This window comes from Pongo pygmaeus, chromosome Y, assembly GCF_028885625.2.
Source record: "Pongo pygmaeus isolate AG05252 chromosome Y, NHGRI_mPonPyg2-v2.0_pri, whole genome shotgun sequence".
Lineage (NCBI taxonomy): Eukaryota > Metazoa > Chordata > Mammalia > Primates > Hominidae > Pongo > Pongo pygmaeus.
In genome coordinates this window covers 40,372,303-40,399,676 of record NC_072397.2, presented here as the reverse complement: position 1 = coordinate 40,399,676, position 27,374 = coordinate 40,372,303, and the positions used below count along the sequence as shown (strand labels likewise).

General features: G+C 38.7%; 1 pseudogene; it reads right to left on the bottom strand.

The window, feature by feature from the left end:
- Positions 1-23,635: 23,635 nt before the first annotated feature.
- LOC129025789 (ras-related protein Rab-9A-like) lies at positions 23,636-26,067 on the bottom strand (annotated as a pseudogene).
- Positions 26,068-27,374: the final 1,307 nt, after the last annotated feature.

Sequence of the window (27,374 nt, the reverse complement as noted above, 5' to 3'; positions counted from 1 at the left end):
CAGCAGCAGTTTTAAATGTATGTTTGAAATAACTGCTGTATTTCTTAGACTGTCTGGTCTAAGACACACACTTGGAAAAGGAATAAGATTTCTTAAAGGAGTAGATAGAATCCCACTTACCAACACAAACTCCCTGTCACTCCTCATCCTCTTCATATCCTTCCCAGTTACTTTCCCAGTGATGAGATCAAATGGCCACATGGATGACCCCTGGGGCCCTGGTGACTCTTTCACCCCAAGGATCTTTACTCTTGCTCATTTCCATGGCTTCATCCAATAGCAGCACACTGCCTCTGATTTCCAGTCTCCACCTGAAAACTCATTCTGCAGTTCTGCACTCCTGGACCATCTTTATTCTTCCACCCGCCAGTCTCTCCAGATCTAGTTCTTGATCACTGAGATCAAGATCCCTTTCCTCCTAGGCAACCAGCCACCTGCCCTCTCCTCTGCTTACCTTCACTACACGGGAGAACCATAGATTCTTCAATTAAATAGGCTGCATTTCACACAGCTGTCTTTTCACACAGCTGTACTTTTACGGAAGCACAAAGCATGCACACTGCATATTTGTTGCCTCTATTGGAAAAGAGCAAACAATAAGACAACTAAACCTCCATCAATAGGGGGTTAAATGTTTACTTTAAAAATAATTAGTCTCAATATAGTGCTACAGATAGATATATTGGTGGATAGAAAAAGCAAATTGCCTACAGGATTTATAATATAATTTTATTTGATTGTGTGTTTTAATTAGAAATACCTAGAGTTTTAAACTCAAGCAATTCTAGAAAAATAACCAAGAAACAAAATTATTAAAATTCTAGTTATCAATGGAGAGTGAGATTAGACAACATGGGCAGAAATTTCTAGTTTGCTTTCACTTTGTATCCTTCTCAATAGTCTGAAACTTTGTTTTAAACCAGAAGCATAAATCATTTAGGAAATTTTTAGTTTCTTGAAACTAAAAACATTAGTCAGCTCAGCACCTTATTCCCACCCCATCCTCTTCAGTGAAGGGATGACAGTTAGATTGCTTTGACAATCTGCATTCCATCCAGCAATCAGCAGACCAAAATTTGCAAATATTAATGTTTATTCTTGGTGATGTAAAGCTTTATGGGTTTTGACATTGGGTCTTTTCATTCTCCTAACAGTGTCCTCCACAGAGATGCTTTTAATTTCAATTAAGTCTAACTTATCTATTTTTTTCTTTCATGTATCTTGCTTTTGGTGTTATATCACATCATGAAACTCAGGATCACATAGACTTTCTCTTGTTTTTATTTGGAAGTGTTATAGTTTTCCACTTTACATTTAGGTCTATGGTTCATTTCCATGCATATGAATATTCAATTGTTTCAGAGTCACATGTCAAAAAGACTATATTTCCTCTATTGAATTGCCTTTGCACCATTGTTAAAAAAATCAATTGAAAATATTTGTGTGAATCTATTTCTGGATTCTCTATTTCTGTTCCCATTAACTTATGTGTCTATTCTTTTGCCAATTATAGATAAGAATTTTAACTTTCTAGAAGCAAAGGGCCAATGTCCAAATTTTCTTTCCTCATCCAAATTTTGTATATATCATTATCTGTGCATTCTTATCTCTCAAAGGAAATATTAAGTGTGAGAAGAATGGGTGACTAGAATCTAGGTGGAAAGTACTGTGACTATTCAACAGCTTAGCATTCCCAGAGTGTAGATATACTAAAATAGGATAAGATCACTGGTCTCTGAAATCAGGGGACAGAAAACAGTTCAGTACAATATATCTTCCTATAAGTTTTCTGTTGTTTAATTGGAAGCCATGAATTTTTAAAATAATTTTATTTTACCAGAAACTATTTTATTGTTAGCTAAGAGTTCTATCCAAATTTTGGCACTACGATGACTGATATGTTTGCTACTCATCATTTTTCTGACTTCTAGGAATTTTACAGGGATGCTAGGTAAAGATTGTAAGGGTTGTCAGCCAGCTATCTTTCTGAATGAGATGCATTTAAAGAGACTGTGCAAAGATGGAAAAACTATTTTTAAAGATAATGTAATACAGTAAATATATAGATTCTTTCATGTTGGTGGCCCAGTCAGGCTGGTGGAAAAAATATTAAAGATAGTTACAGTAATAGCCACAAACCACCTTGGAAGGCCAGAGAGTTTTCATAACTTCAATAATAGATATGGTTAAATGTGACCTTCTTTACCTTTAGTTAAATACATTAAAGTACTAACAAAGGAATGTGGGGAAGTTATCTAGCTAGCTTGTTTATTCATGTGGTCTTAAGACTATCCTTTGATGTACTGTGGGTGCTTAAGTGCTTTCTACTGGGGAAGTACACAATGCCAATTACCCCCTAGTTTCATTGACTCAAGTCTTGTTCAATTAATCTTTACTGATAAATGCGAGTCTCACCCGTTGGTCAGGGCCAAAGTTGCAACTGTTTACAAAACTCTACTGGAGTCTGTAAGTGGCTCAGACACTCAGCTTCAGCTGGACTGGGAAAGCAGAATATCTGTGTGTCAGTGTATTTTAGTTATCCATTGCAGGGTTGGGGTCTGCAAGGGACAAACCCCCCAAGAGGGTGCCACAGTGTGAAAAGTGTGAGAAGTGCTACCACAGTTTATTTTATTGTCTTTCTCATCTCTTTTTCTGTCTTTCTTCTCTCTCTCTCTCTCTCCTCTTTTTTTTTTTTTTTTTTTTTTTTTCTCGTTGGGGGTAAAATGGCATCTAGCTCTGTCACCCAGGCTGGAGTGCAGTCGCGTGATCTCAGCTCACTGAAAACTTCACCTCCTAGGTTCAAGTGATAATCCTGCCTCAGCCTCCGGAGTAGCTGGGATAAAAGCCACTTGCCACCACGACTCACAAATTTTTGAATTTTTAGTAGAAGTGGGGTTTCACTGGGTTGGCCAGGCTGATTTCAAACTCCAGACCTTCAGTGATCCTCATGCTTTAGCCTCCCAAAGTCCTGGGATTACAAGCATGAGGCAGTGTTCTTGGCCCACAGAGTATTCCTTAGTATCTCTTCAAGCCATACATTTTCTTTTGAAATAACAATTAAGCAACAGATACCTGCCATATACCTTAGAATCCTGCTGTTCATTATGGTAGTCACTATGCACATGTAACTAATTAAACATAAATTAAAAATTTAGTCATTCAGTTACACTAGCTACATTTCAGTTACTCAGTAGCCACATGAGACTAGCAACTACCACATTAAACAGTATAGATAAAGACATTTCCACCATCACAAAGAGTTACACTGGATGGTGCTTAGAGCACAGACTGTAGAATCAGTTACCATACTGAATTTCAGTAGGGATGGTCTAGTGGGCAGGCAGCCTAGAAAGTCTTGTTGTTCAATTAATTTATCTTCTGCTAACATTATTACAATGAAGCTTGGCAATTAAGTCACAGACTCAATGGCTGGCAGAAAGTATGTACTCAAATGATTAAGTTCTGAGTGAATGTATGAATGAATAAATGTCTCTCTCAAGATGACAGAAACGCATGCAACAGAAAAAATCCCAAGGGGGTAGCAACACAAAAGGACTATTACTAATTCACAGATTATTTTAAAAGTCCTAAGGTAAAACTAAGCATAAAAGGCAAACTGCCAGCTTATGTTCATGCTACAAAGCCCATTATCAAATCTAACCAATGGTCTGGAGCCCACAGTAGTTACAAACTTTATAAAAGTTTTGTATGAAGGTGAAAATTAAGGTAATTAATCATGTCTGTGTAAACATTTAGGAACAAAAGTTATATTACACATTACTAAACACATATTTTCTTTTTTAATGCTATATTAATACATTTAACACTCTATCAATTGTACCTGAGAGGCATACCTAGTATATAAAGACACTTGGCCTAAAAGACAGTTTTTTGAAGGTTTTCTTTTTTTTTTTTTTTTTTTTAGAAATGTTCCCAACAATGGATATTTTTACAAACAGTATCTTTTAGTGTGTCTGTAGGACCCTTGATACTGTCCAAAATTTTCTTATTTGACTATCTAAAATTATTATGAAAATGAAAATATTGGACTAATGTCCTGCAGAACACGTGAATTATTGTTTACAAACTAAGATACGGTCAGCAAGGAAAAACATGTAATTTAAATCAAATTAAATTTCTTACTCTTCTGCCTCAAAATTAGCTTCATAAAAACATGTAATTTAAATCAAATTAAATTTCTTACTCTTCTCCCTCAAAATTAGCTTCATTCTTTTATAAGGAAAACTACATAGAAAAATCTTGCTATTGTTTACAAAGAGGTAGGCTCCTACCTTTCGGTTTTCTTTATCAAATCCTGAGACATGTTAAAAAATATTTTACCTTTATAAAGCCACTCAGTTATAATTAACAAAGTAAAGTAGATTACAGAAACTAAGTAAACTTACCAGTGATTTCTAGAAACTGGAAGTAGGGTGATATTTATAGATTGCAATCAATCCTGTATAGTAAATACCTTAAGAAAATAAAAGGTTAGTAAATTAGACATGGTTTTATAGCAGTGTTTAAATGACACATTATAATGTTTATGAATATGAGATTAAGAAACATCTTTTAGAAAAAAATAAGATTACAAAGGAAATTTGAAGGTCTTTCTTACACTAAGATAAATTATAAAAACATATTGACGTCAGAATAATAAAATATCTTTCTTGATCATGTAATTAACCTCTAAGTATTTTACATCAAAGGTCATTCAATTACAATTTTTTAAAAGTAGTGTTTAAAAAGGTAAATAAGCTAAAATTTCAGTCCTTACAATCATGATTAATGTTCATTTAAAATACTGTTAAACAGACATTTTGGGGAGCTATTTTTATATATGTCTACTACAGTATGGATCAATAATTATGTCTACTCTGAGAACACCGATATGTTTTCAACCGGATTTCCTTTAAAGAAAACATTTTGCATTGGCATTTTATATTAGTAGAAACCATTACGTTGTTTGAGTAGGATGAATTCCTGTTATAAGAATCATACAATTGGTAATTACACAATAAGTAGAATATAGAGTGATTAGAAATTTAGAGAAAGATATATCAAACATGATTTCAGACAAAGCACAATGTCTCGTAGTTGTAATTTCAGCACTTGGGCAGGCTAAGCTGGCAGATGACATGAGCTCAGTATTCCAAACAACACTGCCCACCATAAGAAACCCAGGATCTATAAAAAAAATAAAAGCGGAATATGGTGGTGTGTGCCTGTAATCCCAGCTGCTTGAAAGGCTGCAGTAGTATAATTGCTTGAACCCAGGAGGCAGTTGTTGCAGTAAGGTCCGATTATGCCATTGCCCTTCAGACTTGGTGACAAAGCAAGGCCCTACTACTAAAAAATAAATATGTAAATAAATACATTCATAAAACCAATAAGTAAAATTTGGTTGCTTATGAAGAAACTCAACATATTTAAGATTTTCATTCAAATACTGTACTAAGGCCAGGCATTGTGGTTCATATCTGTAATCCCAGTACTTTTGGAGGCTGAGACAAATAGATCTCTTGAGATCAGGAGTTCGAGACAAACCCGGTCAATATGGTGAAACCCCGCCTCTACTAGAAATACAAAAATCAGCCAGGTGCTTGGGCAAGCACCTGTAATCCCAGCTACTTGGGAGGCTGAGACGAGATCACTTGAACCCAGGAGGCAAAGTTTGCAGCCCGAGATTGTACCACTGCATTCCAGCCTGAGTAACAGAGTGATACTCCATCTCAAAGAAAATAATTACAATACCAAGATTCTTGTGTCCTTAAAAATTTGGAACATGAAATGTTTAGATAGCTATAGACAACATAAAGAAAATAAAGACATATACACACCACCAAGAGTGAAATTTAATGTAAATGATAGACTTTGGGAATAATGACATGTAAGGGTAGTTTTATCAATTGCAGAAAATGTACCAACTTGATACAAGATGTTGACAGCGGGAGAGACTCTGCATGTGTAGGAGCAGTGGCTGTATAGGAATTCTGTGTACTTCTCCATCACCTGGCTGTGAATTAAAAACTGTTCTAAAAAACAAAGTCTACAAACACACACCTCAATGCCCCCACCGACACACATATTCACAGGGAAAGTTTGCTACATCTACCTTTAAAATAATAAACTGGGATGAATGTTCAACAATAATGGTGAAGAAATATAGTTAAAATAATTAGAAATGTACTAAAAAATAAAATGAGAGTCTCTTATTATTTGGAAACTTTACAGATTTTTAAGAATTACATCACTTAAGTTACTTGATTCACCTCTCCACAGTCTGGTTCCTTATCTGTAACACAAAACATCTGTCGCGTGTCTATCACAGTGCCAAGCTCAGAGCGGACATTTAGCAGATTGGCAGAGTCTTATTAAAGAACACAGAAAATAGACAAATCAATTTTAGCTCTTAAACATTTAGAGATTGTAGATCACAATTTTATAAAAGACTAAAGGTGATACAAAGAAATTTATTTCAAATTTAGTACCCACTTGTTATATAACAAATGTATTATGTGCAGGTACAATGTAAATTCAAAGAGGAATGAGAAATGGACCTAGTTTAAAAGCAATTAGCTATAATGCAACATGTTACAGTCAGCGGAGAAAAAAAAAAACTGTTAATAAAAAGTTCAAAACAGAAAAGGAAATACGTTACATTTTCTTTTGCTAAACCAATTTCTGGAAAGAAAACAGAAAGTGAAGACTCATAGCCACATCTTTGTCAGTGATCCGCCTCTAAAGAGTTTGAGGCTCCTAGTAAGAGGAGTCCCTTGCACTGAAATCAACTGAGGTTGCAATTCTCCATTGAATACAGGGTGCATCAACTCATGGATTAGCTGGTTTTGAATCTGTGTCTTGCAAGAGAAGAAGGAAGAAAGAAAGGAGAAAAGAACTTAAGAAAGAAAAGAAGGAAGGGAGGAAGGAATGAAGGGAGGAAGAGAAAGAGAGGAAAGGAGAAAGGGAGAAAGGAAGGAAGAAAGAAAAGAAAAAAGGAAGGATGGAAGGAAGGAAGCAAGGAAGGAAGTCGGACAAGTCAAAAAAAATTTCAGTAGGATTTTCTCAGTAGAGATATACACAGATGTGTTACATTCATTGGAAATCTTCCTTTTATTTCCATAATGTTTCTAGATCCATGTCCAGAAGTTAGGAACCTTCCCCTGCTCAAGTCTTACCCCATGAGACAAGAAGGCCAGCGTGTTCTAGAAAAATGTTTCTTTCCTCAGCTTCCAGGTGAAACTGGTGGTTTGCCAGACCCATTTGCAGACTCTTAACTTTCCTAGAAGCCAATTTCAGCAGCTTACACTAGGATATGAGGTATAAGAAAAAATTCTGCCAGCTCATCGCACCTCTGTGGACTGTCGGAAAATATAACCAAAATATTCAACAGCAAGGGACTGTTTGCAGGTTACAAAAATATCCAAAGATAAATCTGTTACCTCTAAAAATGAAGATTTCAAGAAATTTTTAAGGAAACAGAGAAATGCTCACACCATACAACTTAAATTTAAAAAGGATATATACACAGGATATATCTACGTATTTTAAATGTAAAATATACTTTTGAAATGCATATTGCAATGAAAACACATTGAGCTAATCCTAATCCTAGCTGTTAATCCAAATATAAAGTATATCTACAGATATTTGCTGCTCAAATTAAATATCCAGGCATATCAGTATAATTTAAAGAGGAAAGGGTTCATTCCCCAAACTATTAAAAACAGCACACTAGTGTTTTCTACATGGTGTCGATGTCCCTCATCCAAATGTATTACTAACCCACTTGTTAGTTTAGGAACCTGTAAGCCAGGTTTATAAAACAGGCCTCATCTTACTAAAATGTGTTCATTATATAAATGCTTTCTGCTCCTATCTTATTGTTGGTTCAATTAATTATTTGAACATTCTCCTTTAAGTCGACTCAAATGCAACATTTCTCAATGGTTTCAAAGACACTGTAATATTTCAGCATAGATTTTTGAAACCCAAACATTGGATGAATTTAAATGTGAACTACTTTTTACAGGTTACACTTTTAAAAGTTATGGAACAAATAAACGTAAATCCGATACTTGAGTGTGCCCAGTACACCCCGATCCTTCAACGTTCTCTGTAGCCTTTTGTGTAGCTCATTTTGACTCAACACGTCAGACATGGGGAGCAAGTTGGACTAGAAGACAAAATGGTTACACGTTATCTGGGAGACAGAGGAAAGGTGAACGATGGAAAAAAAGACCACTGGTCTCTGGGGACACCCTGAGTGGCCTAGCAGAGAAAGGGGTATTAAGGAACATCAACAAGACTTCATTTCTACCTGTCCCTGACGAGGGGTAGTTTTGTATTCCTGCGTCCTCAGGTGCCAGCTTCCTCCCGTCATCAGCTTCTTCCCAGGCCACCTCGTTCGCCCCGCTATGGCCCAAGGTGAGTGCGCAGGACAGGATGCAGGTCCAAGATGAGGGGGAATCTCCGCCCTCAAAGCCCTGCCTGTGTCCCAGGTGAGGAACAAAGGTGCTGAACACTCTCACTCTCACACTCCCAAGTAGGTTTTCTATCGAACATGGGAGCCTCCTCTCTTCGCGGTTCTGAGGCATGGCTGAGGAGAGTGACCTAGGCACAACTCAAAGGCGGCTGGAGGGCTGGGACCCAAAGACTAAAGATGGAAAGCAGTGAGGCAGGACTGCAAGATTACAGCCCTCACGTCCCATCCTGCCCCTCCTCGAGACCTACTAAGTAATCTTCCTGTTCTGAAGATACATGGCGCATGCACTTGGTTGCGTAGCACCCACCAGAAGCTCCACCCACATCTCGCGAGAGCACATCCAGGGTATCCGAGAAACTTCCCCCAGGGAATGCGGCTGAAGCAGAGGAGGGCGGTCTCCACAGCGGGACTGAGATTGCCTTTCTCTCTCCTCGACCTCTCTCTGCAGGTAGGGGATGGACTGAGTCGAAACAGGAGTTTTGAGTCCCTGTGGGACTTTACTGGCCCTACTTGATGGCGCAGGCTGGTGCTGTACCTCCCTGGGGTAGCCAGATCAGATCTGCCCACGCCTCAACAGGTTCATCCACGCGCTGGCGCTGAGCACACTTCCACCTGCAAGTGTCTGCTCTCTTGGGGGCATTGCTTTCACAGTTAACAGGGTCATGCAGCTGACCCAGGGTTTCTTACGGAGCCACTGTTGCCTTTGGGAGCCAGCAGATTCTTTGTTTTGGGAGGCTGTCCTGCGCATTGAAGATTTATCTGTATCCTCGGTCTCTGTGTTGTCAATAGCACCTTCTCCCCCAAGCGAGACAACCAAAAATGTCTCCAGACATTGTCAGATGTCCTCTTGGAACCCCAGATGGCTCAGAGTTGAGAGCCGCAGAACTAAATGTTTTTGAGTAGCCACCATTTTGTATTGTGAGGAAAGGTGAGCCTGACCTCATGATGCTTACATGTAATTAAAAAGAAAAGGAACCAAACCTCTCAGAAGCAATAATGGAAACGTTACAGCCCTAGAATTGAGCAAGAGCTAAGATAACATTATAAACTGAGTAAAGAGTTTAAAGGGGAGGCGGTTGAAGATGGAAGGGATCCAGATCATCTCTCAGAAAAAGTGTAAACTCATCAAGGCCTTGATGCATAGGATTTGCGTGGTGGGCTAAAAGAAGAGCATTGCAGGGAGGGGAAAAATGAGCAAAGGAATAACAAACAAACAAACAAAAATCCAGGACCTTCTTGGGGGCAGTGAGGAATTTACCCTGATTCAAGAGTTGTATGCTGGGAATATAAGGCTGATAAAGTATCTAAGTCCTGTGAAGACAAAATTTGTTCAGTGTCAGCTTTGTACACAGCATTGAAAAAATGTACAATGAGTTTTGATCACTGGCTGTGGAAAATTCAAAGTCTTTAAGAGGCAGTAAGAGTGACAGGACTTCCTAGCATGTGGGGAACCTGTAGGTTTTTTTTGGAAATAATGGAGGAAGGAGAGAAACTAAGTTGGATTTTAAAAATATAGGCAGGGGTTGCAGGCAGAATCTGGGAGAACATTACAGGCATGATCACAGAAATAATAGTAAGTCTGAAGCGGATACAGTCAACATGGATTTGGAAAAAAAAAAGTAAATGACAAAACTCTAGCAGAGGTGGAACAATAGGCCACTGTAACAAATTATTACAAATTTAGTGGCTTAATACAAGACAAGTATATCATTTTACACTTCTGTACCATAGGAGTCCAACACAGGTCTTGTTTAGCTAAAATCTATGTGTGCACAGCACTGTGTTCTTCTTGGAGGCTCCAGAGGATAATTTGTTTCCTTTCACTTTCTAGCTTCTGGGGGCCTCCTGCATGCCCTAGCCGTAGCCCCTTCCTCTGTTTTCAAAGCTATCAACATCACCTTGCTTTGACCGTTCTTCTGTCACTTCCCCCTGACTTTCCTCTTTTGCTTCTATGGTCTACATTTAAGGTCATTCTAATGGCATTGATCAAGCTGCATGTTCCTGGGTAATCTTCCTATCTTAACGTCAGCTGCTGAACAACCTTAATTTCTCTTTGCCATGAATCCTAAACATACTCACAGGTTTTAGAGATTTGGATGAGGGCATCTTAGAAGAGAGGTCACATTCTGTTTGTTCCTTTCACCTAGACATGTGGAAACTATCTTAGATTCTCCTCTTGTCTGCAATTTCCGAATTTAATCTATTATCTAATTCTGTGCTACCACCTCAGGGCCTCTGGGACAAGTGTTCCTTGGAGATTCTTCAAAGACCCCTATTTAAAGCAATGGAAAAATCGAGCAGACTATGAATACACATTCATGCCAATGCAGGTATGTCAGTCATGGCAGTTGCTTTATTTGCATTTTATATTGGAATTCCAAGTAATACTTGTTTTGTTGTTGAAGGAAAGGTGGAGGATGTCACAGAAATTTTATTTAAAAAAGTTGAAATTGGGCTGGGCATGGCGGCTCATGACTCTAATCTCAGCACTTTGGGAGTCTGAGGTCTGCAGATCACTTGAGGCCAGGAGTTCAAAACCAGCTTGGGCAATATGGCAAACCCTGTTCTCTACTAAAATTATAAAATTTACCCTGGCATGATGGTGCATGCCATTAATCCCAGCTACTCAGGAGGCTGAGGCAATAGAATCTCCTGAACCAGGGAGGTGGAATTTGTAGTGAGCTAAGATCATGTCACTCTCTTGGAATCTTTAATCTAAACCTGTGCTGTCCATTACATAGCCACTATCTCATGTAGCTATTCTTGTTTAATGAAAATTGAGTTCTACAGTTACAATAGCCACATTTCTAATACTCACTGGCTTTCATATTGGACAGCACAGATGTACAACATTTGCATCCTTGGAGAAAGTTCCACAGATTGGACGGTGTAGAATCCTAACATGTGTCTCACCTTTGCCCAATACCTTCAAGTATTTGCGAAGTGATTGCAGCTATTCCCTTCCCTTCCTGTGATAACGGGGTAATTTTCTCCCAGGGTTTCCAATTCTTCCACTTTACCTGTCAGTTTTTCTTTGCCAAAATTGAATGAAAAATTACAGCCTTCTTGCTTCTTCAGCTGTTTACAAAAGGAAAACCAAATTGGCAACTCACAGTAAGCATGGAATGTATATAAAGTAAACGTTATCTTATCTTCTGTCCATCTGTGTAGTTGGTAACAGCACCCTCATGCAATTGTTCTTCGAGCTCCCTTCTGTCTGTCCGATGACTTAGCACCATGCTGTTTGCCCATTTCTGGCTTTTCATATAGGGATGAGTGTAGGGATGCATGTTATATCCCTTACGCATACACTGACACACCCACACCCACATGCTGCTTCAGTGTTTTTGCTGAAGAAAGTAACAAGCACTTCTTTTGGCAAACTTCAGCTCTAAAATTTAGCACAGCAATAATTCATGGTATCATTGTTTACTTTATTCAATTTTCCACTGCCCAGTCTTTCTGCCTTCACCTTCTCTGAAGAATTATTGCCAGTTCCTCCAGTTTTTCATGGCTTTTTGTATCATTCTTGCTTGTCTTTGTTACCCAATTTTTCTATCTCAATCTGTTTTTCATCTCTTTTCTAAAGCAGGGGCAAAAGTTTTCTCTGCAAGACCAGAGAGTGAATATTGTTGGCTCTGTGGGATACCCTCGTTGCAGATACTTAACTCTGCCATTGAAGGGTGAGGGCAGCTTAGATCGTAGTGAGAAAGTGGACAAGTCTATAGTCCCCCACCTCACATGGTATTTTAAATCCTACTTCATCGTATGCAGAGTCTTCTATCTGCCTTTCCTTCAACAGACATAACCCTCCAATTCTAAAGTTAGAACTGCCAGCTGTGCCTTGATTTTCTTTATAAAATGTGTCATTCATTAGCACGTGCATATCATGTTTCTTCTGATTTCATTTTGTGTAGGTGAATCATCAGAAAGTCCGGTGAGGCTTGATGAGCCTTGCCTTCTAACTCACCTCAGATGTGTCTTCCAGGAGTTTGACTAACTGCTTGTTTACTCAATTTCCACCCCATGTTGAAAATTTTACCAGTCACCACTTCTCAGTTTGCATTTGGCCTTCCATGTTATTCTAGATAATACTAATTGAGCATGTCCTCTGAGTCAGACGCTGTGCTGGGTACTTTACCGTAAGGTGCTACAAAATTACCACTATTTCCATAAAGAGAAAACCAACAGTAGATTAAGGGCTCCCTGTGGTCACATTGCAAGTAAGTAGCAGAGCTACATAGAACCTAACTTCATTTGATTTCAAATCCCTTATGTGAAAAATACACACAGTGGGGTTACCATTGAGTATATCCATCCATGTTCCCACCCATCTGTTATTCATCTGTATTTTAATTATCTGTGCTAGAAGCCATGGAACGGCTTGTATTTTTTCCCCACTTTCTCATAGGTTCATTTCTTTTGCAAATCTGTTGAAGTGTTATTTATTTATTTTTGAGTCAGGATATTTTAACTTACAGTAGTGTGAGGTAATTCTCCCCTGTCAGCCTCCAGAGTAGCTGGGAATACAGGCACACACCACCATGCCCAGAAATTTTGGTATGTATCTGTAGAGATCTATTTTTTTGTAGACAAGTATTTCTTCTTTCATGCTGTTACCTTGGCTAGTCTCAAACTCCTGGGCTCAAGCAGGCTGCCTGCAGCAGCCCTCCAAAGTGCTGGGATTACAGGCATGAGCTATTACACCTGTCCCAATCTGTTAAACTTTGTTGTAAGATCTCTCAGTGCCTCAGAATGTCTTCCTTTATGGATTATTTCTTTCATCTTTTATAGAATACAAAACTTCCTTTCTTATAAATTGGTGTATTAAGAGGCATATCATAGTCTTTTTTATTTGCAAGGACATATATTTATAACACACATCGTTCAGGTAGAAAGAAGACAAATAGAACACAAAGGGCTACATTGCCTCTCTTTTCTCGGGAAGTGACATGAGGGAGAGTTAGTTTTAGCTTCCCCCAACGGATGCCTTATGGAAATTTCTAAGGCACGCTAATTAATTCCTTGGTCTTCTCACCACTCTGTATGGTCCTTAATTTATCATCTACGTCTGTTAAATCTTCTAAGTGTCATTGCTAATTCTAAATGCTCCAGTCCAAGTGAAGCCTAGTTCACTCCAACAGACACTCAGGGTCCTTTCAGCTGAATGTGCCATACTTTCAGATCATGAGAATGTTGTCTGTGATTTAATATTAGAGGTCTTCTGGTTTTCTTATGGAAATATGTAGGATTCTACAAGAAATATCACAGTTATATCATTTGTTTATTCCAGAAGTCATGCATCTTCACTAGTATGTGGGAAATGGTGACAAGCTTACTGGCATCTTCCAGGTTTAAGTTAGAAAGTAAAACAAAGGAAGAATTTTACATTTCCCATTAGTCACCTTTGAATTTCAGTATTGACCGCTAAAAATATGTACTGTTTTTTACTTCATTAGGAGCCACATATTGAAGATCGTGTCTAGGAGCTTCTACTTTGTAATTGTTGGCCACCATGATAATCCAGTTTTTGAAACGGAGTTTTTGTGAGCTGGGAAGGTAGAATCCACAGAGCATGTGGAAGCTTACATTTCATAAGAATTTTTATTCTATTATAACAATATAGTGTAATGTGATTTCAGAACTGGAAGATCTGGACAGTGGAGGTAAATGAAATCCAACACAATTAAATGAGGTTTGCTGTGGAGTCCCAGAGACTGATAGAAGCCAGCCAGAGAATATCCTGGGATTTGTTTATTTATACTTTAGTTCAGCACAGACTAGCATGACCTCTGACTTTCCTATGATATTCAGTTCACTTTTCCCATGACATTCAGTTCACTATGTTAGCCACTATGAGCACTTAAAAACCTAGTCCACCTGTAGCAAGTTGCAGCCTTGTAATGCCATCCATCAATGTTCAGGCAGTTTTCATGAATCATATTTTTCATCAGGACCTACTAGGTTTCATCCATTAAAATTCAGGCAGTTTTCAGGAATCATGTTTTTCATCAGGACCTCCAGGGTTAAAAAGACCCACAGTGACCCTCCATGGCACTTCCTGGCTGGGTCATACATGCATGCTTTCCTCCCCAGTGACCACCTTGGCAATGCAAAGGAAGCTCAAAAGCAGCACCAGAGATGATGACACCTGATTTTTTATCAAGAATGTTTCCAGAAACCAGGCTTGGCTCGAAAACACGTTGTCATTCAGAGTAAACAGGCCTATAGATTTTTGACATGAGAAGAGCCCAGTCCTTTCCAATTTATGTTTCTAATACATTGCTTGCATGTTTGCACTGTTTCTCTCAAGCACCCAAGCCAGCTTTAATGACCTTTGAGGAATTGATATTGTAAGTTACTTGCAATATATAATATTTAAGTGTGTGATACTTTCCAACTATTCAGGACTTGTCACCAAAATATGATAGACAAGATTATGTGCCAGGTGTTGTTGTAACATTATCTTCTCATATTATGAGAACACTACTCATTAAAACTTGTTTTGAGTACTTGTAGCAGTATTGCTTTCTAGGATGCAGCTACTTGTATATAATTTCTGTGCACTCCACTGGCCCTGTGGTAGACAAAGGAGCACACATAAAAATAACTTGTTGCATACATTGATTTTAATTCTTTCTCCTGCTACCATTCACCTTATTAAGGCATTTTCACAATTTGCTGCTAATGCTTCAGAATTCATCATCATTGTAAAAGAAACCACTGCTTGATCAAGACACAAAAACATCCATTTATCTAAAGATTCACTTAGGTTTGTCCTGACAACGTGAGTGATGTAAAACATGCTTTAGATTTCTGAGGGATTTTGGTGCAATCGGCCACCCTCCTCCAGCCCAGGATTGGGAACAGCTTCCTTGGTGAGGAGACTGTCTCTGTTTCCTGTGGCTGTTGTAAGAAAGTACCAAAAATTTAGTGGCTTTGGACAGCAGAAATGTATTGCCTCATTTCTGAGTGCCACTGTCTAACATCAAGGTGTCAGTGGTGCCATGCTTCCTATGCAGGTCTTAAGGTAAGGTTCTGTTTGGTTTATGTCCCAGCTTCTGGAAGTTCCCTGCCTTGTGGCAGTGTAACTCCAGTCTTCCTGTGTTATTTTTTTTCCCTGTGTGCATCTCCAAATGTTCCTTTTTTCTAAATACATGAGTGGTTTTATTAGGGGCCCACCCTACCCTAAAATGACCTCATCTGAAATAACCATATCTACATGTAACCTCTCCTTCCAAATGCGGCCACATTTTGTGGTACTGTCACTTAGGACATCAACAAAGGAATTTTGGAAGGAATACACTTCAACCCATAACTGAGGTGTTATTTTAAAACTATATATTCTAAAAAAGAATTACATATAATGTAAAAACAGATCCCTTCTATGTCCCTTGAAAATAACAAACAAAGCAAATTCAAGCTGTTTTTTTTTTTTTTCTGCACAAGAAAACCATCTACAGAATTTACAGAATGAAGGGCTGGGCGCGGTGGCTAACGCCTGTAATCCCAGCACTTTGGGAGGCTGAGACAGGTGGATAGCAAGGTCAGGAGATTGAGACCATCTTGGCTAACATGGTGAAACCTCGTCTCTACAAAAAATACAAAAAATTAGCCAGGCATGTTGGCAGGCACCTGTAGTCCCAACTACTCGGGAGGCTGAGGCAGGAGAAAGCCGTGAATCTGGGAGGCGGAGCTTGCAGTGAGCTAAGATGGCGCCACTGCACTCCAGCCTGGGCAACAGAGCGAGACTCCATGTCAAAAAAAAAAAAAAAAAAAAAAGAATTTACAGGATGGAATGTCGGCATTCTTCATTCCACGTGGATATGTTAATCTGTTGTTGCTCACACTGTCATTTATGACAAATGTCATCATCTGCACCAGTTCATAGCTCATGCTGCTCTCAATCTCACAGATGAGAACATGTGGCTTTTGAACAACATGTTCTTGAAAAGCATGGACAAGTCCAGCAAGTGGTTTGTGTCAACATTCATTACCGCAGGGCATATCTTTCTCTTTTTAGTAAAGGTAATTAAATAACGTTTGGTTTCACAAACTAGAAGAACATGGAACACAGATGCCAGGCTCTGAGACTGTACACTTCACAATTTGTGCGAATGTGAAAGTTTCCATTTATGGGGCTACTTTTGTTTTATTGGGGAGGAAATATTTTGTTGAACAGCTAATTTTTAAACTAAGTCTCATACCCACCAAAAACTTTATCTGAATCCTATCAGGGGTGATGTTACATTATTTTCTAGCTATTTTTTCACTTAGAATGCTTATATTCTCTTTCTGGTAAAACTAAGCTAATTTTAATCCCAGTTAATGTATTCAAGTTTTCCATCACTAATACACGGTGTGTGACTAATTTGAAGAATATTGTATCAATGAACTGGTTGCTTTTTGTTTTTTATTTCTAAGAAAAATATTGCCTTAACTATGTCACATTTGAGATTTATTATGCTTCATCGCATAAGGCAAGAAGATGGAATAAATCACTTCTTTACTGATGTTTATGATTTACATATAAAAGTAAGGCATGTTCTATAATTTTAAAAATCTGACGATAGAAAAATAGATTCGACCTTTGTCAGGAAACTGGCCTTTTTAAGTAACTCCCTTAGGCTGCACAGCTTACCTTTCAGAATGCCTTTTCTCATCAGAACTATCTCGTCAACTCCCTTGGCAAGCAAGTCTTCTCAGCCAGTTGAATAGGTATTTAGGAACACACTTACAACAGTTATTTGTGGAATATTGTGAAGGCAAATTGTTTTTATGTTTTCCTTCCTAGTGTTCATAGTTGATTTTATTAGGGAACGCTAAAGAGATCAAGGAAGCAGCCTATGTAAGGGAAAACTAATTAAAAATTTAATCTGAAATGTTTCCATCTACTTTCAAATAAATTGCTGTGCTATTAATAGAGATCATGAACTGGCAGGAATTGAGTTTTCTATGATCAAATAGTCATTGAAGAAGAATTGTGCCACTTGTATATTTGGTTTGTTTATTTGTGATTTTGTTGTTGTTGTGATGAAGCTTCGCTCTGTTGCCCAGGCTGGAGTGTAATGGCATGATCTTGACTCATTGCAACATTTGCCTCCCAGGCTCAAGTGACTCTCCTGCCTCAGTCTCTGGATAGCTGGGACTACAGGCCCCAACACCATGTGTGCCGAATTTTTGTGTTTTTAGTAGAGACAGGGTTTCACCATGTTAGCCAGACTGGTCTCGAACTCCTGGCCTCAGGTGATTTACCCACCTCTGCTTTCCAAAGCCCTGAGATTACAGGCGTGAGCCACGGCGACTGTCCCAGGTAGTTGATTTTAATGTAACAATCCAAAAATAAATGTCAGACTCAAGATTTGGTAGGTATATTTAAAACTAACATATTCTGCGTTGGAAATGAAATGTGATAGCAGATACATTCACATTAATTCATTTATACATTTAGAGATGTTATAAAAATGTATAGTCAGTATACACAGCAGTACTAAAGAAGCCAAGGAAATACGTGTGCAGTGCTAAGTGCTGCATATATGCTTTTGCCAGTGGCTAGGAATAGTGGTCCTGTTGATTATTTCCTTTCCCTCAGAGAGTAAACCGTTGATACACATACTAGCAAAAAGTTGTAAAGCAGTTTTTAGGAGAGTTGTCAAAGAAAAGCCAGGATTACATTAACATTTGTACTCAGCCTTTTAGAAGTGTCAAAGGTCTCTATTTAAATAAATAAAAAATAGAGCAGACCATGAATACACACTCATATCAATGTAGGTACTTTGGTCACAGCAGTTGCTTCATTTGTATTATGTATTGGAATTCTCAGTAATGCTTGTTTTGTGGCTGAAGGGAAGGTGGAGGAAGTCATAGAATTTTTTTAAATTTATTTATTTATTATTATTATACTTTAGGTTTTAGGGTACATGTGAGCAACATGCAGGTTAATTACATATGTATACATGTGCCATGCTGGTGCGCTGCATCCACTAACTCGTCATCTAGCATTAGGTATATCTCCCAATGCTATCCCTCCCCCCTCCCCCCACCCCACAACAGTCCCCAGAGTGTGATGTTCCCCTTCCTGTGTCCATGTGTTCTCATTGTTCAGTTCCCACCTATGAGTGAGAATATGCGGTGTTTGATTTTTTGTTCTTGCGATAGTTTACTGAGAATGATGATTTCCAATTTCATCCATGTTCCTACAAAGGACATGAACTCATCATTTTTTATGGCTGCATAGTATTCCATGGTGTATATGTGCCACATTTTCTTAATCCAGTCTATCATTGTTGGACATTTGGGTTGGTTCCAAGTCTTTGCTATTGTGACTAATACCGCAATAAACATACGTGTGCATGTGTCATTATAGCAGCATGATTTATAGTCCTTTGGGTATATACCCAGTAATGGGATGGCTGGGTCAAATGGAATTTGTAGTTCTAGATCCCTGAGGAATCGCCACACTGACTTCCACAAGGGTTGAACTAGTTTACAGTCCCACCAACAGTGTAAAAGTGTTCCTATTTCTCCACATCCTCTGCAGCACCTGTTGTTTCCTGACTTTTTAATGATTGCCATTCTAACTGGTGTGAGATGGTATCTCATTGTGATTTTGATTTGCATTTCTCTGATGGCCAGTGATGGTGAGCATTTTTTCATGTGTTTTTTGGCTGCATAAATATCTTCTTTTGAGAAGTGTCTGTTCATGTCCTTCGCCCACTTTTTGATGGGATTGTTTGTTTTTTCTTGTAAATTTGAGTTCATTGTAGATGTGGGATATTAGCCCTTTATCAGATGAGTTGGTTGCGAAAATTTTCTCCCATTTTGTAGGTTGCCTGTTCACTCTGATGGTAGTTTATTTTGCTGTGCAGAAGCTCTTTAGTTTAATTAGATCCCATTTGTCAATTTTGGCTTTTGTTGCCATTGCTTTTCATGTTTTAGACATGAAGTCCTTGCCCATGCCTATGTCCTGAATGGTAATGCCTAGGTTTTCTTCTAGGGTTTTTATGGTTTTGGTCTAACGTTTAAGTCTTTAATCCATCTTGAATTGATTTTTGTATAAGGTGTAAGGAAGGGATCCAGTTTCAACTTTCTACATATGTCTAGCCAGTTTTCCCAGCACCATTTATTAAATAGGGAATCCTTTCCCCATGGCTTGCTTTTCTCAGGTTTGTCAAAGATCAGATAGTTGTAGATATGTGGTGTTATTTCTGAGGGCTCTGTTCTGTTCCATTGATCTATATCTCTGTTTTGGTACCAGTACCATGCTGTTTTTGTTACTGTGGCCTTGTAGTATAGTTTGAAGTCAGGTAGTGTGATGCCTCCAGCTTTGTTCTTTTGGCTTAGGATTGACTTGGTGATGTGGGCTCTTTTTTGGTTCCATATGAACTTTGAAGTAGTTTTTTCCAATTCTGTGAAGAAAGTTGTTGTTAGCTTGATGGGGATGGCATTGAATCTATAAATTACCTTGGGCAGTATGGCCATTTTCACGATATTGATTCAACTTTTACAAAACGTTTGGAATTGGTGGATTATGCCTATAATCTCAGCATTTTGGGAGGCTGAGGTGATACACCAGAGGAGTCTGGGAACAGTCTCTTTGTTCCTATAACAAGATCTTACTGTAACATAGGTAATGTCCATTGAAAATCATGTTATGCAACCTGTTCTAATGGTGAGCACTTGAACAATTTTGTTCCATTCTGAATTAATTTTAAGCAAGTAATTCTAAATTTTGTCTTGTGTCCTTGTGTGAAATAGCTACCATCATTTTTACCCCATTTTTTGATTTTTAAAATAAATATATTTGTCCAATATTGTGGTAGTTTAATATTCATTTCTAAAGTGCTGCCCACCACAGCTGTTTCTGTTGTGTTTCCCCTATTGGTAGTATCCAAACTAATATGATGTCTTAACCTGCTATACAGCACTCATATTGAAACAAACTAAATGCCAGAGCTATGGGTGCAGAAAAAGTTAAGACTCATCTAGAAATCTGGGAGCAATTTCAGCAAGCACGTATTTTTTTTAATATGGTTGTTCCTGCCCTCAATGAGCATATCATCCCAAGGGTTTTGAGGAAATCCAGCCAAGAGCAGCAGGGTGAGTGACAGCAGGAAAACATGGCCCAGCTGCACAAAAGTGGCATATTGAAAATTGCTTTTTCTCTAGGCTAATGAAGGTGAGGTAGGAACTAGTAATCCAAATCCTGGGTGCATATTAGTAAAGTTAAGTGCCAAATTTCATGTGTCACCAATTCTTTGAAGGAGCTGGAAGGAAAGTGGGGCATTAAGTAAGACCTCCAATGTGGGCCACAGAGAAAAGTATTGCAGGTGTGATGGTGTGAAGAAAAGCACTGGGGCACATGGGTAGAGCTGTCAGCTGGTAGATAAGAGCTGATCATGAGGAAAGATAAGCTGGCAAAGCTTGGATCTGGTAGGTGATGTCCCTTGAAGGCTCTTTAACGTAAGAGCAATGAAATGAAATCAGTTTTAAAATAAGGCTCCCGTTAGCACATGTATATTAGCACTAAGTTAGTTATCTGCTTTAGTGCTCCAAAAGTGATACAGAAGAAATGTGCATATGGAGTTTCATCCTTTTGCTATAGCTGGAAACTTTCTAAGATAGTTCCCTTGGCATGGACATAGATACTCTCAATCTCTGTTTTGCCCATGCTGTACTTGTGACCTTTAACTTTTCAGTCACCTCAACACTTCCTGGTTGTCAGTCCGGAATTCCAGAAAGCACTGACTGTCCAGACACAACCTTTCACTGGGTACCACACTGGTGCATTTTTCTACTTACCACTTTACTACTCTACATGACATGTTTATTGTGAGAAAACTTACATGCTGGTGTCATAATATAAAAGTGAAAACTTAGGTTTTTACAGAAATGTAAACAGTTTTCCTCCAAGATAAGAAACAGTAGGAATCCTTTCTCTTCAACTAGGAAACTTCCCAAAGAAAGAAAATTAACAAAATATTTATTTAATTAGAATGGAATTATAATTTTATATCCTCTACTCAGCACATTGTACATAAGTTATTAAATGCACATTTGTCTATTCTCCAAGTTTTGTAGTTAGCCTTTTTCTAGAAACTGAACTCTCTCTATGGAAACGCTTTCTATTCATAGCTTGAATCTAGCTGGGTGTATGACAGACTGTATGGAGCAATTTCTGTACCACTGGGAACCACCCGTCCTTCAAACTATGGAGCATCATCTATGGTTCTTCTGTCCAGGATGGCTCTGAAGCTGCTTCTCACTACTCATGCTGCCACACTCACCACCTGCTTTGTTCTCCTATCATTTTCTATTGTATTTTTTATCAGATGTTTCCAGATGGCAATATTGGGTGGGGCCAGGAAGAGAAATGTTTTGATGTAATTTTTCAAAACTCTGCCCCCTACATGACAGCCACCTCCCCTCAACCAGCATGTCCTTTGATAACCCCGTAACTCCCCAGTTGTGGGTCTCATCCGCATTCAGTCCATGCTTCATTTAGCCTCTGTAGAGTCAGATAGTCACCAGCTGCACAGAATATGAACATCCCCAAGAGGCCACAATTTGCTTTATCAGGTCTGATCATTGCAGCAAGGATTTTTTTTGAAACAAACAAAAAAACCTTGAGAGAAAATCAGTAAACGATGTTCAGTAATAGAGGAGACACTAAGTAAATAGATGGGCTAGTAAAGATGTCTTTACTTACCCTCTGACCAAGTACAATCCTTAGTGTTTCCTCTGAGAGTGATAAGGTTAGCTCGTGTCTTGTGTGTTTTTTTTTTTTTTAGGTCACTTTTTAAAAATTTTATTATTATTATACTTTAAGTTTTAGGGTACATGTGCACAATGTGCAGGTTAGTTACATATGTATACATGTGCCATGCTGGTGCGCTGCACCCATTAGCTCGTCATTTAGCATTAGATATATCGCCTAAAGCTATCCCTCCCCCCTCCCCCCACCCCACAACAGTCCCATGTGTGATGTTCCCTTTCCTGTGTCCATGTGTTCTCATTGTTCAGTTCCCACTTATGAGTGAGAATATGCAGTGTTTGGTTTTTTGTTCTTGCGATAGTTTACTGAGAATGATGATTTCCAATTTCATCCATGTCCCTACAAAGGACATGAACTCATTATTTTTTATGGTGTCTTGTGTTAAAAATGAATGGCTTAACTTCAACTAGGAAACTTTCCTCAAGGGTGAAGAAAGTAACAGAGATATTAAATATCCCATTAGTGGAATTGTAATTTTGTATCCTCCACACACACCTTGTATTTGTTAAATCAATGCAGATTTATTATCGATTGCAGTTTGATATCAATTGTTATCAATTGATATCAATTTGTTATCAAATGCAGATTTATCTTTTCTCCAATTTCAGTAGCTAGACTTTTTTCTGAAATCTGAACGCTGTCAATGGAAATGCTTTTTATTCACAGACAGCTCAAATTTAGCTGGATGTGTGACAGATTGTATGAAGCAACTATTGTGCCGCTGTTAGCCCTCCCTCCTCCTGGGGCTGTGAATCATGACCTATGGTGGTACAACTTCTTAATTACACACAAATTATGAGTAATTACTAGTAAGAATAATTCTAATGATACGTACAATGAAAATAAAAAAGGTTAAGTCATTTTGAAAAGGATAAAGAAGTAAATAAGAATGCACTGCAAATACATTAGATTTAATCTTTCATATCTAACTTTTTTTTTAGGAAATCATTCTCTTTCACCAAGTATACAATGCTAACTGCATAAAAATCATGTACATATAAAAAGTAGTTTCCCATTTTTCAGGGAAAAAATAATCCAAGTATAAATTCTAGAGTAGTCAAGTTTCTTATTTTAATTATATTTAAAGTCTTGGTCATCTCATTTATTAGCTCTCTAATTTACATGTGTAAATCAAAGAAACGTTTTTAGACAACCATTAAAATTCATAAATGTAAGGTGCCATTATTGAGAAAATATATTCCTCCATGAGTGGATGTGTCCCATCTCCTACCAACTAATGACACAGGAATATACAATCATTGAATTTTTTTAGTAAGTAATACACTGCTACAAAAACTAATTCTCTTCTCCATGTCCATGTTGATTTTGTATATACATGTGAGTTGGTTAGCATGCATCTGTCTTATCTCTAACATTCAACAGCAAGATGAGCTAGGCTTGGGCTTTTGGTGAAGGTTGACTATGCCTGTGTTCATCAAGTGATCTGACGTATCCTCAGTTGCAAGAATTGTTTGAAATCCTTCCTTAAAGGCTGCTGCCACATTTTTGGCATATTTTGCACTTGTTACAAAGTAAGGATAGTCACTGTTCTCCCTGCATAAGCTTTACTTCTTCTCTAAACACCTGCCATTCGCTTATGCCTGTCTTAGAATCTAGAATCACAAAAGGAAAGCTCTCGTGTTCTTTCCAATGACTTAAGTTCTGCAAGCTTTGTGAATCGTTGATACTAAAAACAAGCAGACAACTGTCAGAACCTCTGTAAAATGGCGTCCTCAGGCTTCGGAATCTCTCCTGACCTGCCGTATCACGAATCTGTATGGTAACAAAATGTCCATCCCTTTCAAATCTTATTTAAAAATTCCACATCTATTGCATGGAACATCTGAGTATCAAACTTATTAGTTACATATCTGTTCATAAGCGAACTCCTCCCAACTCTGCCATCTCCAAAAAAAATTACTTTAAAAAGTGATGAATTTCCTGCCACTGTTCATCTCAAGAGCTTCAAGAACCCTGGAAAATAAAAAGGCACCATAACATTCCTTTTAACCTACGTTTTCTTCTATGAGTGTATGAATATCAGCTTTTTTTTTTTTTTTTTTGTAACGGAGTCTCATTCTGTCATCCAGGCTGGAGTGCAGTGGTGTCATCTCGGCTCATTGCAAGATCCGCCTCCCGTGTTCACGTCATTCTCCTGCCTCAGCCTCCCAAGTAGCTGGAACAACAGGCACCCGCCACCAAGCCTAGCTATTTTTTTTGTATTTTTAGTAGAGACGGGGTTTCACCATGACAGCCAGGATGGTCTCTATCTCCTGACCTCGTGATTCGCCCACCTTGGACTCCCAAAGTGCTGGGATTACAGGAGTGAGCCACAGCGCCTGGTAGAATATCAGCTTTAACTGAAATAACACACATAGATCTCTGGGATAACTAAAAGTAAGACCTGTTTACTGAGCATGTAGCCATGTGTGGGCTACTATACTACCATGATTCTCTAAAACAACTGAAAAGGGCTCACTCTTCGCATTTATCAGGTCACAGTTGACCGTGAAGCTGGCACTTTAGCTGAAATGTGACATCAAAGCTCTGGTTATGAACAGTGAATTTATGATAAAAACTTCTCTGCTCATAGTAAGCTTCACTACTGTTGGTTAGAGATGCTTAAGAGACCAAGATTGCATGTTTCTGATACAGCAAGATTTATACTTTAGGGAGTATGTTTATGACAAATGTAACTGAAGTTAGTGTTGAGAGAGCAGGAAACTTTATAGTTATATCTGAGCCAAAAAGAAGAGCCAGGTTTAAGCTGTGCATGTTGGTTCATGCCTGTAATCCTAGCACTTTGGGAGGTGAAGATGGGTGGATCATGAGGTCAGGAGTTTGAGACCAACATGAAAAACATGCTGAAACACCATTTCTACTAAAAATACAAAAATTAGCCAGGGGTGGTGGTGTGCCCCTGTAAACCCAGCTACTTAGGAGGCTGAGGCAGGAGAATCCCTTGAATCTGAGAGGAGGAGGTTGCAGTGAGCCAAGACTGCACTCATTCACTCCAGCTTGGATGACAGAGCAAGACTCCATCTCAAACAAACAAACCAGCAAACAAAGTAGGTTTCATTTTTCACATACTCCCATATTTCTTGGAAACGTTGTTTGTTCCTTTTTATTCCTTTTTTTTTTTTTTTACCTTTTCTTCATGCTTTATTTCGTTAAGTTGATATTCAATCTTTGATATCCTTTCTTCCAGTTGATTGATTTGGCTATTGATAATTATGTATGCTTCACACCGTCTTTGTGCTGTGTTTTTCAGCTCCATCATGTTATTTGTGTTTTTCTCTCAACTGGCTATTCCAGTTAGCAATTTCTCTAACCTTTATTTGAGGTTCTTAGCTTCTTGGCATTGGGTTAGAACATTCTCGTTTACTTGGAAGAGTTTATTACTCACTTTCTGAAGCCTACTTCTGACAATTCCTCAAACTCATTCTCTATTCAATTTTGTTTTCTTGCTGATGAGGAGTTACGATCCTTTGGAGGAGAAGAGGCTTTCTTGGTTTTGGAATTTTCAGCCATTTTGTGCTGTTTTTTTACATCTTTGTGCATTTATGTACCTTGGTTCTTTGATGTTGTTGACCTTTGTATATATATATTTTTTTGTAGAAATCCTTTTAGTAGATGTTGATACTATGCCTTTCTGTTATTAGTTTTCCTTCTAACAGTCAGGATCCTCTGCTGCAGGTGTACTGGACTTTGCAGGAGGTCCACTTATGACCGTTTTTGCCTGTATGTCACTATCAGAGGATGCAGAAAAGCAAAGATTGTTACCTGTTCCTTCCTCTGAAAGCTTCATCCCACCGGGGTACCAGCCGGGTGTCAGCCAGAAGACTCCCGTATGAGGTGTCTTTTGATCCCTGCAGGGAGGAGTCTCCTAGTCAAGAGTAATTGGTTTCATGGACCCACTTGAGGAGGCAGTCTGTTTGAGATCTGCAGCTCTCTTCACAGCCAGCAGGCAGGAAGGTTTAAGTCTACTGAAGCTGTGCTTACAGCCACCCTTTCCCCCAAGTGCTCTGTTTCAGGGAGATGGGAGTTTTATCTATAAGCCCCTAACTGAGGTTGCTGCCATTCTCTCAGAGGTGCCCTGACCAGAGAGGAGGAATCTTAGGAGGCAATCTGGCTACAGCAGCTTTGATGAGATGCAGTGAGTTCCCAGTGGCTTTGTTTACACTCTGAAGGGAAAACCACCTACTCAAGCCTCAGTAATGTTGGACGTCCCTTTCCCCACCAATCTCAGGCATCCCAGGTTGATGTCAGACTACTGTGCTGGCAGCAAGAATTTCAAGGCAGTGGATTTTAGCTTGCTGGGCTCCATGGGGATGGCATCCACTGTGTTAGACCTCTTGGCTCCCGGGCTTCACCTCCCTTTCAAGGGAGTTCTGTCTTTCTGGCCTTTCAGGTATCACTGGGGTATGAAAAAAAATAACTTTTCAAGCTAGCTCTGTGTCTGCCTAAACCAGTTTTATACACTTTGCATGAAAATTTATGTTTAGCACTTTCAATTACATGTCATAATATTACTTTTAGCAATTTTTAACTTTAATGTAAAACCTGTTTTTTTTTGTTTGTTTTTCATGTAACTGGCAGTAACACTAAACCTTTTCCATGTGTACAAATCAATGATATATTTGTACATTCACATATTTAACTATTAGCATTTCTGGGAAGCTGGACTTGCTATAAAAGTATTTTGTGAAAGGTCTGTTTTGTTCTAGATGTCCCGAGAAAATACACAGAGACCCAGAATCCTCTTTCTGAAAGAGGACAGTTACTCTGAGAAAGCACTGTGTGTCCCCAAGATTTCCTCTAGCTTAGTCACATTGGTCCTTCGAGGAAATGGACAGCAGGCCAGACTTTCTCTGGTACCAGGAGAAAGCTAGGAAAAGGGAGATCTTACCAGATGGCTGAATTAGTGCTTTCTGTAGGATGTTCCAGTTGAAATTGGCAAAGGGACTCCCAGACTGGAGCCACATGAGGAAAAGAAAGAGAGAGACAGAGAGAAAGGGAGAGAAACAGGAGAGAGAGAGAGAGAGAGAGAAGAGGCAAGAGGGAGTCCGTGTTAGGAAGTGAAATACCTATTGCTTGTGGTCAGAAGTGGATCCC